This window comes from Triturus cristatus, chromosome 8, assembly GCF_964204655.1.
Source record: "Triturus cristatus chromosome 8, aTriCri1.1, whole genome shotgun sequence".
Lineage (NCBI taxonomy): Eukaryota > Metazoa > Chordata > Amphibia > Caudata > Salamandridae > Triturus > Triturus cristatus.
In genome coordinates, this window is record NC_140591.1 from 601538938 (window position 1) to 601552094 (window position 13157).

The window sequence follows — 13157 nt, forward strand, 5'->3', positions numbered from 1 at the left end:
AAAGGTCGGTTCTGAGTAGAGCCTCTACTCATGGGAGTCCCAGGGGATCAGAGTTCAAAGGTAGCCAGGTCCTCCGGGGTTTCTGAGGTTGCTGGCCACAAGAGATGCCGGGTTTGGAGCAGGAGCAAGTCCGAGGTCGACAGGCCGGTAGGGCTGGGGCCAAAGCAGTTGGTGTCTCCCTCTCCTTTGCAGCTGCAGGGCAGGTCTTCTTTTCTTCTCGCTCTTCTTGTAGTTTCAGAATCTGGAATCTGGGGAAGGAAGGTTCAGGGTGCCCCTAAATACTAGATTTAGGGGCGTTACAGGTAGGTCAAGGCCAGGGACCAATGGGTCCTTGTCCTGGGGTGGGTACACCCCCTATCCTGCCGGAGGGTGTCAGTAGCCTAATCCTGATAGGGTAGGGCTTCCCATCTTCAAGATGGCGAGAACCCGGAGATGTGCTTCACCTCGCCTCCCCCACCTGAGGGGTGGGGTGGGCAGGCTGGCACATCCCCTGTCCTTGTATGGGGTTTCCGGCCAAGCTTCCCGCCAGAGTGGGGGGTTGCAGTGGCCTGGGGAAACTCCTAGAGGCGGCAGGCCTTTGAAGCTTCCCTTTGCTCATCCTGGGGGAGGAGATCTATCACCTCACCCAGGATGTGCATTGTTGCAGGCCCGGGAGAGCAGGGGCTCTCCCACCCAGGGGTCCAGCAACGTGTCTGCTGTGTGGCAGCCTGGGCAGCCTCAGAGCAGACGTGGAGAACAAGTTACTTACCTTCGGTAACGACGTATCTGTAAGAAACATTAGTTAGTTAGATTCCTCACCTTAGAATATCCCCAGGCGTCAGACTGGATCCGGAAGATTTTTCGTCAGCAATACCCCTTGCGCGTCGCTAGGCGTCGTCTGCGGCTCCGCGTCCGTCGTCGGCGTCGTGCGCCGGGATGACGTCGTCGGAGTACTTAGACGCCGCCCTCGCGCGCTGACGTCAGTTCTTGTACATAGCCTTCCGCGCCAGGAACGCAGAGCCATGCAAAGACCGACACTGGTGCCAAAAATAAAATCTAGGGGCCTGAAAGGACAACCTTAACCCTAGATGTCAGTTCGCAGAACGGGGAGGATGGGAGGGTCGGTGAGGAATCTAACTAATGTTTCTTACAGATACATCGTTACCGAAGGTAAGTAACTTGTTCATCTGAAAGAAACACGTTAGTTAGATTCCTCACCTTAGAATAGATACCCAAGCAATACCATCCCCGGTGGTGGGTCTGCGAACCAAGATCACACCAGAAAGTCCTGGAGGACAGAACGGCCAAAGAAGCCATCCCTCCGGACTTGGCTGTCAATGCAATAATGCCTGGCAAACGTGTGTAGCGAAGCCCACGTCGCCGCCTGACAGATGTCCTGCAAAGGGACTCCCCGTCCCAAGGCAGTAGTAGCCGCCGTGGCCCGAGTAGAATGGGCGCGCAGCCCAACAGGAGGGTCCTTTTTAGCCAAGGAATAGCAAATTTTGATACACAAAACGACCCACCGAGAGATGGTCCGTTTGTGCACAGCTTTCCCCTTCTTAGCGCCCACGTACCCAACAAAAAGCTGGTCGTCCACCCGGAACTGTTTGGTGCGGTCCAGATAAAAGGAGAGCGCACGTTTTGGGTCCAGACGGTGGAGCCTCTCTTCCTCTTTGGAAGGATGCGGAGGCGGAAAGAAGGTGGGCAAGGTGACAGACTGCCCAAGGTGAAATGGAGTCACCACTTTAGGAAGAAAGGATGGACGAGGCCGAAGGACAACCTTGTCCGGATGAACAGATAGAAAAGGAGGCTTTGAAGATAAAGCCTGGAGCTCACTCACCCGTCTAGCCGAGGTGATGGCTACCAGAAAAGCAGTCTTTAGAGTTAGAAGACGAAGAGGACAATTGTGAAGAGGCTCGAAGGGAGCGCACATCAGGAATGTCAATACCAGATTCAAGTCCCACTGAGGCATTACAAAAGGGACAGGAGGGAACGTGTGTGTAATGCCTTTAAGAAAGCGTGTAACCACAGGGGACTTGAAAAGAGAAGGCTGATCAGGAAGCCGCAAGAAGGCGGAGATGGCAGCAAGATAACCTTTCAGGGTGCCCAGGGCAGAGCCCTGCCGGGCCAGAGAAAGAAGGAAGAGGAGAACCTCAGAAAGAGGGGCGGAAAGGGGATCCACAGCCTTTGCTGTGCACCATGCCACAAATTTGTTCCACCGGCAGGCGTATACCGACTTTGTGGAGGGACGCCTGGCTGCCAGAATGATATCACAGACTTCAGGAGGCAAGTCAAATGGCATCAACTGCCGCCGCTCAATCTCCACGCATGGAGGTGGAGGCTGGACAGGTTTGGGTGGAGGACCGTCCCCTGCTGCTGCGACAGAAGATCCTCCCGAAGGGGCAGACGTATCGGGGGATCGGTCAACAGACTGAGTAGCTAGGGATACCAGTATCTTCGTGCCCAATCCGGAGCCACCAAGATGACTTGGGCCCGGTCGTGCCTGATCTTCTTCAGCACTCTGGGCAGAAGTGGTATAGGCGGAAAGGCGTACAACAGACCGCAACTCCACTCGTGACGAAAAGCGTCGCCGAGCGAGTGCCGCCTTGGAAATTCCAACGCGCAGAACTGCTGACATTGCGCGTTCTCTTCGGTGGCGAATAGATCTAACCAAGGCTCTCCCCACTGCTGAAAGAGGCCTTGCGCCACTTCGGAGTTCAGACGCCATTCGTGATCCATCATGCACCGGCGGCTGAGTTCGTCTGCTCTGGCGTTCAGAGAGCCCGCCAGATGTTGAACCACCAGGGTGACGCCCTGGTGTTCCAGCCATGTCCAGAGGCGCAGAGCCTCCTGACAAAGGGTCCACGACCCCACCCCGCCCTGTTTGTTGCAGTACCACATTGCGGTGGTGTTGTCCGTGAACACCTGCACGACACTTCCCCTGACAGAGGGAAGGAAGGCTTTCAGTGCAAGCCGGATCGCTCTCAACTCCAACAGGTTGATGTGGAGACGAGACTCCGCCGGAGACCAGAGGCCTCTGATCTCCGCCTCTCCCATATGGCCACCCCATCCCAGGAGGGACGCATCCGTCACTACGACATGCTCTGGTTGGGGAAGGAAGAGGCTCTTGCCCTTGACCCACTCGCGGTCCGTGAGCCACCACTGCAACTGCTGTGCAGTGCCCTCCGAGATCAAGACATGGTCGGACAGGTTGCCGTGATGCTGGGCCCACTGAAACTTCAGGTCCCACTGCAGAGCCCGCATGCGCCGCCTGGCGTGATGCACTAGTAGGATGCAGGAGGCCATCAGCCCCAGAAGCCGCAACACTAGCCTGACCGAAACCCGGGATAGAGGCCGAAAGATGGGAATCAGGGCCCGTATATCCCGGACCCGCTGTTCCGGTGGATGGACCCGGAACTGCGCCGAATCGAGAACCGCTCCGATGAAGAGGAGCTTCTGAGAGGGACTCAGGTGGGACTTCGGCACGTTGATGGAAAACCCCAGCAAATGCAGGAGATCCGCCGTGGTCTGGAGGTGGGAGACGACTGCCTGGGGCGAGCCCGCCTTCAACAACCAGTCGTCGAGATAGGGGAAGACTGGAACCCCTGATCTGCGCAGATGAGCTGCGACCACCGCCATCACTTTCGTGAACACCCGAGGGGCACTGGTGAGGCCGAAGGGGAGCACGGTAAACTGAAAGTGCTCTTGGCCCACCGTGAACCGCAGGTAACGCCGGTGGGCCGGCATGACGGGGATATGGAAATATGCGTCCTGCAAGTCCAACGCTACCATCCAGTCTCCAGGGTCTAGGGCAGCTAAAACCTGAGCCAACGTTAGCATCTTGAACCTTTCCTTTCGGAGGAAGGCATTGACGTTCCGGAGGTCCAAGATAGGGCGTAGGCCCCCCTTGCCCTTCTTGGGAACCAGAAAGTAGTGGGAATAACAACCACGACCTACTTCTGGACTCGGAACGCGCTCGACGGCCCCCTTGGCCAAGAGAGCCGAAACTTCCTCGCGGAGAAGATCCAAATGATCCCCCGAGATACGGTGGTGCTGCGGTGGCATGGCTGGAGGGGTCGTCTCGAAGGGGAGGGAGTAGCCCCTTCGGACGATTTGCAGCACCCACCTGTCCGATGTTATGGACCGCCAGTGGAGCAGGTGATGGCGAACTCTGCCGCCCACTGGCGTGGTATGGGCCTGAAAGCTCGGACTAGGAAGGCTTTGAGGCGGATGCTGCCGGGGTGGATGTGGGCTGACCACGTCGGCCTCCATTTCCGCCACGGCGGAAGCCACGTCCGCGACCACGCGCAGGTTGGTTCTGCGGCTGGTGGCTTTGCGGACGTGAGGAGGCGCCCCTTCCTTGGCCACGAAAGGGGCGAAAAGCGGAGGTGTGCGCCCGCGGAGCCGCGAGGCCCAAGGACTTGGCCGTAGCCCGGGAGTCCTTAAAGCGGTTCAGCGCACTGTCCGCCTTCTCACCAAACAGGCGAGTGCCATCAAAGGGCATGTCCATGAGGGTTGTCTGGACATCCCCGGAAAATGACGTGGACCGCATCCAGGCGTGGCGGCGGAGCGCCACCGTGGTGGAAATCGCCCGACCCAGCGAGTCCGTGGTATCAAGCCCACATCGTATGGCGTGCCGTGCTGCATCCCTCCCATCGGCCAAAGCCTGGGTAAGACGCGTCCGGACCTCCTCCGGACACAGGGGCAGCACGTCCTCCACCGTATCCCACAGGGAATGGGAATAACGGTCCAAGAGACAGGCGGTATTTAAGGACCGCAGGCCCAAACTAAGGGACGAAAACAGTTTCTTGCCGAACTGCTCGAGTCTCTTGGAATCCCGATCCGGCGGAGCGGTCGGGAAGGAGGATTGGGAAGTAGAGGCCTGGATAACCAGACTCTCGGGGGTGGGGTGTTGGGACAGGAAACTGGGGTCGCCCGGAGCAGGGCGGTGGCGCCTGGCAACGTTCCTATCCACAGGAGGAACTGTGGAGGGCTTGGACCAGGTGCCCTGCAGAACGTCAGTGAGGGCCTCGTTGAACGGCAGCAGAGGCTCAGTGGAGCTTGCTGAGGTTTGAAGCACCTCAGTGAGGATGTTAGTCCTCACAGCCACGGCAGGCAACTCGAGCCCAAGGGCCTCGGCCGCCTTGCGCAGCACCACAGAAAATGCTGCACCCTCCTCCGAAGCCACGGTCGGAGGAGAAGTGAATCCAGTGTCTGGCGAGGTGTCCAGCCCACTGGCCTCCCCCAGTTCATCTGCCCAGTCCTGAGAAAGTTGTGACTGAACAGCCAGAGGGTCCTCGAACCCCTCCCAGTCGCCCCCTTCTTCCGATTCCTGATAAACAGGAGGAATGATCGGAACCGGACTGTAGAGATGGTAGGACTCAAGCGGCGCCGGATGCGGCGTCGGCGGACGCCGTGCCGGCGTCGGGTCCGGATGAGGGCTAAACCGGGGTGTCGGCGTCACAGGCGTCGGCGGCGCCGGTGACGGCGTCGGTGGTTCAGGCGTCGGCGCCGGTGGAGGAGTGACTAGGTCAACCGGCGTCGACTGGGGCCCAGGCAAGGGCCCCGCGGGGACCTGCGGCGTCGAGACCGGAGTCGTCGACGACGCCGGGGCCGGAGCCGCCGGCACGCGAGGTCGCCCAGTCGAGTCCGCGGGGCCCGAAGGCGCGCCAGCGGGCGTCGACGGCGGGACCAGGCTCCTCATGGCCGAGAGGAAGGCACTGATCTCCGCCGGCGCCGCGTCAGCCCCAGGGACCGGAAGGTATGGGGGCGGACGCGGCACCTGCGGCTCCGCCGGAGCCGCGGGGGTGGAACCACCCTGACCCTCGGCCGAGTCGCGCGACCGGCGAGGGGAGTCCGAAGAGCGATGTCGCCTCTTGGACTTCTTTGAGCGTTTGGACTTACCCGACGACTTGGAGCCGGACGAGCGATGGCGTCGGCTAGGGCTCCGCGAGCGATCCTTGGACCTCCTCCTGGACCGGGATCGCGCACGACGCGGAGCCGAGTGGCGAAGCTCGAGAAGCTTGCGGGACCGCTCCCGCCTAGCCTTCGAAGTCAGGGCCTGACAGTCGTTGCACGACTCCGCGTCGTGGTCGGGGCCTAAGCAGTAGAGGCACCGGCGGTGGTGATCGGTCACCGACATCAGACGATGACAATCCTCACAAGCCTTGAACCCAGGCATCCTACCGGCACCAGATGTCGACAGACAAGGATCAAAAATGATCAAAAAGATTTAGTCAAAAAAGACTAAAAGGGGTAGCTCTCCCGGATCTGCGCTTACTGGCGCGGAAAAAAGAAGAACTGACGTCAGCGCGCGAGGGCGGCGTCTAAGTACTCCGACGACGTCATCCCGGCGCACGACGCCGACGACGGACGCGGAGCCGCAGACGACACCTAGCGACGCGCAAGGGGTATTGCTGACGAAAAATCTTCCGGATCCAGTCTGACGCCTGGGGATATTCTAAGGTGAGGAATCTAACTAACGTGTTTCTTTCAGATTTGTAGGTTAGTTGTAGGAGGGCATCTCTAAGATGCCCTCTGGGGTGCTTGGTACATTAAATCTCACACTGGCATCAGTGTGGGTTTAATGTGCTGAGAAGTTTGATACCAAACTTCCCAGTCTTTAGTGTTGCCATTATGGTGCTGTGGAGCTCGTGTTTGACGAGCTCTCAGCACCATGTACTCTTAAATGGCAGCACTGCACTTACAGTGCCTGGGGATGGACCTGGGTACTGTAGGGGCACAGGGCTCCTGTGCCCACACCATGGGCATAAGGCACCCAGCCAGAGGGGTGACTGACATATGCCTTGGCAGTGTGGGTGTTGGGCATGGCACACAGAGATGTGTGCCATGTCGACTCTTCATTTTATCCTGCACCCAGACACTCAGCCTGCAAAGGCAGTGTGTGTGTGTGTAAGGGTACAGGGCCCCTAAGGGTGGCACAATGAGTGCTGCAGCCCTTAGAGGTCTTCCCTGGTCACAAGGCCCTCGGTACCTAGGGTACCATTTACTAGGGGCTGACATGTGGCCAGGGTTTGCCAATTTGGAGTTTGTGTGTTCTAAGGAAGGAACATAGGCCCTGGGCACCTGATTGGCAGAAGTCCAGGGTACACTCAGTCAAAGTACATTCAGCAATTTAGCAAAAAGTGGGGGCATACCATGCAAGAAAGAGGGCACTTTCTCACACAAACTGAACCCGAGTTCCGAGCCGTATGACATTACCGAGCTGAGCCGCCGGCTCAATACCACAGTCAGAGGACCAGGCACAGCAACCCATGGAACACGGGCATAGCAGGCCAACAGGCAGCTCGAAGCAAAACGCACCCAAGGGATGCCAATAAAAGGGTAATCACCCTTGACCACAGAAAAGAAGACGTAAGGTTCACCGCCCATGTTAAACACAGAGCGCATCTAAGGGATGCGAAATGAAAAAGTACCACCACGGAAGATAGGCCTAAGAAGACCTAAGAGGGAGGACGAAAGCCCGCAAAGAGCCGGTGAACCGCCGACTCGGCGTGAGCATCAAACAGCAAAACCCCATCAAAGGGTAAGTCAATCAGTCGCTCCCGGATATTTTCAGGGAAGACACTATCTCGCAACCAAGCGTGACGCCTTAAGGTAACAGAGCCCGCCATAGCTCGGCCCAAAGAATCCGCAGTGTCTAAGGCTGAGCGGATTGTGAAGTCGGCAAGGTCGAGGCCATCCTGGAGGAGGCGAAGGAGATCAACGCGAGCACTTTCAGAGGTGGCAGAAAGCAGAGTCTTACAGGGCAGAGGTAGCCTGAGCCAAAACTCACTGTATTTAAGGACCGTAGGACCGCACTAGTGGACGCAAAGATGTTCCTACCCCATGACTCAAGCCATCTAGACTCCCGAGAGGGAGGAAGCGTTAGAGGGGGCAGTGAAGAAAAGGCAGTCTGCAACACAAACCCCTGCACATCAAGATGCACAAAAAGACAAACAGGATCATGCGGAGCTGAACGGTGACAGTACAAACCTGAACGAGCCACCGGGTCACCTGAAGCAGGCTGGACCTAGGTACCCAAAAGAGTATCATAAAGGGAAGCCTCAAAGGGCAGAAGCGACTCCACATTCCCGGACCCCCGGTGAAGGACCTCAAGCAAGGGCTCCACAGACAAGGTGGCTGCATGTTTAAAATGCGGGTGGCCAATGAGACCACTCTCAAAAAAGCCGCACCAGCCTCAGTAAGCCCTCCGCGGAGGGGACAACAACTCATCAGTGGGGGAGGATTGTAAGCTGACCCTCCCAAGACACTGAGGGTGCGACCAATGCCCCACGGAAGGGAGCCCTATTGAAGAATGAGGATCCTGACGTGGTTCCTGGGGAGGCAAAGAGCCTGCCGGATCTGGGAGCTCCTGAGGAGGCTCAACAAATTCCAAGGGGGGCACTGGCAACAATACCTCCGGTGACACCGGGCGAGAGGGCGGCGCCGAACTCTCTTCAGAGGCCTCTGGAGAAGAGTCCATAATTCGGCATCGGCAAGGTGCCAAAACGACCGTGCCTCGTCAGTCGCTGACTCGGCTGCATCTGGCGTCGACTCTATTTATTTATAATTTATTTTTTAAAGTTTCAAAAACCTTTATTGATAAATGGAAAACGGACAAGTCAATACACCGTGAAGTCACGGAGCCATAAGTTGGCCCCACTGATCAGCGGGGGGGGGGGGGGGAGTGCAGTTAACGCTTACACAGCCATTCAGCCGACATCCCGGAGGACCGGCGGCATTTCAGGAGAAACTTCACTTGTGGTAAACCCATCACTTTTACTTCTGAAAAACAGTGCCTGCACCTGACCCCAGACCACACCGCAGCCCGCCCTGTCTGTAAGGCAATCCTACCAGTGCCCACCATCTCCTACGATCCCGGTCCAGTCCCTGAGTGTCCGTAACCATATCCCAACGCCCCCCCACCCACCCCGCCCACCACACGCACGTCGTCTCATCTCTCTCACATCCACTTGCAACCTGATCCACAGTCCCTGCAGCTAGCAGTTAGCAACCGTTGCGGCCCTCGACACTCAGATCACCGACAAACCTGCAAGACTCTGCTGCCTTCCGCCCGACCACTTATAGGGCATACCCAGCACCTCCGGTCAGTTCCCACCCACACCCTCTACGCACAGGCACACCTCCAGACTATCACGCCAACGTCTCGTCCAGTCGTGCGTCCACAGGGTCATGATCCTGTACTGCCCCCCTTTCCGTCCCACTGTGTGCATTGGGTACATCGCACTGCGTCTCCCCCTGGCTCGCCGATTCGGCAGCCCCAGCGGTCAGGTATGTTCTATACAGCCCCCAGAAGTTCTTGGGGCGGCTTTTCGGGGGTAACAACTCACTATATGTCTCCGCCTGTGTGCTGCAATACAGCATGTCCCTAGCCCATCGCTTCGTGGTGGGAAGCGGCCCCCTCATCCAACAGGCCTCTACAACGCGCCGAGCCACTAACAGCGCCATGTCCGTCAGGCGTCTCAGCGCCAGCGGGAGAGGCCTGGAATAGCCCAGCAACGCCAGCGCTGGGTTTGGCTGTATGTCAGTTTCCAGTATCTGGCTCAGTTCCCGAAACACCCCCATCCAGAACCGGGCTATACCCGGGCAGTGCCAGGCCATGTGTATGAAATCCACTACTGGGAAATGGCAGCGCTCGCACTCTGCTGTTGGGCGAAGCCCATACCTGTGCAGTCTCTCACGGGTGTAATAGACCCGCTGCAGGTACTTAAAATGTATCAGTCTATGCCTACCGTTCAGGGAGACCTTCTTGGTGCTAGAGCAGCAATATTTCCACATCTCGTCCGTTATTTCCATTTGGAGGTCGGCCTGCCAGCCGCTCCGAGCCGCTGAACACTGGGGCGCCCGGTGCTGATCCCTGAGTTTTTTGAGGGTCGTTACCAGTTTGGCCGGCGCCTCCGTTTTGATAACATAGGTAAGTTCCGGGATGTCCGGGGGTTCTTCCATTCCCGGCCCCAACAGGGCCGACAGTGCGCTACGGACCCAGTGGAATTGAAAGCGCTGCAGCAGAGTAGCACCAGGTCGGGTCGAGGCGAGCTGCTCCCATGTCTTAAACACCCCGTCCTGAAACAGGTCCGCCATCTTAACGACTCCCAAGGCGCCCAACGCCTGCCTCACCCCTGTTTCTCGCAGCGGGGGGAGCCAGATCGCCCACTCCACTCGCATCAGTGGGGAATACAGCAGGTCACGATCCTGCGCCCTCCGCAACGTGTGCCACGCATGGTTCGTGGCCTTAAGAGAATCCAACGTTCCCACCCGGCGGTCCACCGGCTGGAACACAGTCGCCGGGAGTGGGAGCGGATCCGCGAACAGCCGCTCCAGCAGCACGTGAGGTATGTCCGAGTTGGCGTGGACCCACGTGTGCAGGTGGGCCGCCTGGCGTCGACTCTTTGCCGAAACTATAACAAGCTCCCCTTCCGAAGGAGGAGAAGGCGCCGGAGCAGCAAGCTTTTGGCGCCGCCCCGGCGCCGACTTCACCTCATCCATGACAGGCTCCGACTCCGGAGAAAGAAACAGAGGCAGAGCCGAGCCACTGGCGCTGGTATGGCGCCGACCCCAGTTCCGGACCGGTGACCGCCTGCCTGGGGTGTGCTCAAGGCAGGGCTATGAGCCCTAGCAACCACCTGCGGCGTCACAGGGAGCCCAGCGGGGCTATGCGGCACGGCAGAGGTGCTGTGGGTCATGGAGGGGGACCCAGGTGGGCCGCGCCCCAACCACTCCACGTGGACCGTAGAGGGGGACCCAACCGGGCCACGCCCTAATGGCGTATAATCAAAGGGGGGACATCAGAGCTGGTTATTTATCGAGGTCCTGTTTCCATGCTCCAAGGCAAGTATATTAATATCAAAAAGGGGAAACAGTTCCTCTCTATGGGCCTAGGTAGAGAGTTACAATGACTTACTACACTATTAAAGATGGTATCTGGGGGGATCTGCAAATCCAGATCGTAATGCCCTCACACACCTGTTAGGGTGTCATGCTTCATCATTGGGCGCTCCTCGTCGGACCGGCGCTGCAATGTCCGACGGGCCTGGTGGCATCTTTATCGGAGATCTTTTGATCTGGGAACGCCGTATGGTGAGTGAGGTGTGTGGGGCTATAGGAGAAACATTGTTTGGTGAAGGTGTAGATTGTGATTATTAAAAAAGGCCCCTAACCTTTTTGGTTCACTTTATTAAATGTTCAAGGATGGGACTTTGTTAAAAACAGTGAGGCTACGTGTGATAATTAAAGGTATTCAAGTAGCCATTGGTGGACTAAGTCAGGTCAACATGTTTCGTGTCAGGTGCTCCAAAGTAAAGCGACACTTCTTCAGGACCAGAATGATATGACCGCTTAGTTAACAGTCACGGGAGGTGAGCTCCCTTTCTGAGAGATAGAATCCTCAATTTGGGGTTCTCATTAAGGCATTCTTCCTCCTCAAGGTAGGATGTAGAGCCTCAGAGATGAGGGAAGACGACCCGACCAATTGAGCGGGTGTACCTGAAAAAGACGTGGGCTCGTCTTAGAACCTACTCGTCTCCATCTCACCTTGGTCTCCCGTGACTGTTAACTAAGCGGTCATATCATTCTGGTCCTGAAGAAGTGTCGCTTTACTTTGGAGCACCTGACACGAAACATGTTGACCTGACTTAGTCCACCAATGGCTACTTGAATACCTTTAATTATCACACGTAGCCTCACTGTTTTCAACAAAGTCCCATCCTTGAACATTTAATAAAGTGAACCAAAAAGGTTAGGGGCCTTTTTTAATAATCACAATCTACACCTTCACCAAACAATGTTTCTCCTATAGCCCCACACACCTCACTCACCATACGGCGTTCCCAGATCAAAAGATCTCCGATAAAGATGCCACCAGGCCCGTCGGACATTGCAGCGCCGGTCCGACGAGGAGCGCCCAATGATGAAGCATGACACCCTAACAGGTGTGTGAGGGCATTACGATCTGGATTTGCAGATCCCCCCAGATACCATCTTTAATAGTGTAGTAAGTCATTGTAACTCTCTACCTAGGCCAATAGAGAGGAACTGTTTCCCCTTTTTGATATTAATATACACGCCCTAATGGCACCACATCTCCGACGTTCCTGGGGTGCAAAGGCTCAATTGGCGCCGGGGGCGAACCCGCCAGCGAGTCCGTCGGAGATCCTACAAGAAGCGGAGGCCCCGAGGACACCCCAGGAATGGAAGAGGACCCAAGGGAGGCCTGTAGAGCCGCGGCATATACCTCCATTTGGGCCCGAGTCGCCCCCACATCCGGAAAGGGCAGATAGAGGGAGGAGACTGTCTGGAGCGCATGTCCTGAATGTTCTGGGAACCAGTGCCCCTGACAACAGAAGAAGGGGAGGTCGAAGACCTCGGCGACAAGCGCCTCGACTTACCAAGAGGCGGACGACGGCCCCGGACCCCGGATGACGGCGGAACCGGACAGTAGAGGCTCCTGCCGTTGATGTAGAGGCCGGGGGGCAAGACGACTCCGACCAGGACAGCCGTGCAGAGAGAAGCTTCATACGGCGCTCCCGCCTAGACTTCGGCTTCAGGTGTTGGGAGGCTTCGCAGTCCGTGGAGTCATGGTGCTCGCCCAGATACCACATACAAATAGGATGCGGGTCCGTCGCAGACATCTGTCGCAAACAGGAATGACAAGTTTTAAAGCCCGAAGGCATTGCACACTGTTCCTGACAAGAAGCGTCGACAAGGAGGCCTGAAAACAGGCTAGAGGAACCGCTCACTCCGGATCCGCGTTGCACGCGGAAAAGAAGAAAACGGACGTCAGCGCGCCGGGAGGGACTTATAGGACGTCGCTGACGTCACGTACGTGGACAACGTCAGGGCGGCGTCGTGTGGCGCTGTCCCCCGGCGCGCAGTGGTGCTGCTGCAAAAGTTTTTCCGGATCCAGTCTGACGCCTGGGGATATTCTAAGTTAAGGAATCTGCAGCTAGATGTCTCTATCAGATATATTGGGCACAGTTAGAATTAGAAACCCTACACAGAGACAAATGTAGAGGCCTGAGAACACCCGAACAGACACTGAGTTAGGAGGCTTTCCTCACAAACTTTGTGCACCCTGCATTTACCAATGGGGAAAACAACCCTGCATGTTCCCAAAAGCAGCCTCACAGAGTCCCATCTGGGGAAGCCCTAGAGCATGT

General features: G+C 57.2%; 1 protein-coding gene across 15 annotated transcripts in view; it reads right to left on the reverse strand.

The window, feature by feature from the left end:
- MYCBP2 (MYC binding protein 2) overlaps window positions 1-13157 on the reverse strand; it is a 1771217-nt gene that overhangs the window by 329739 nt on the left and 1428321 nt on the right. The window lies entirely within an intron of this gene.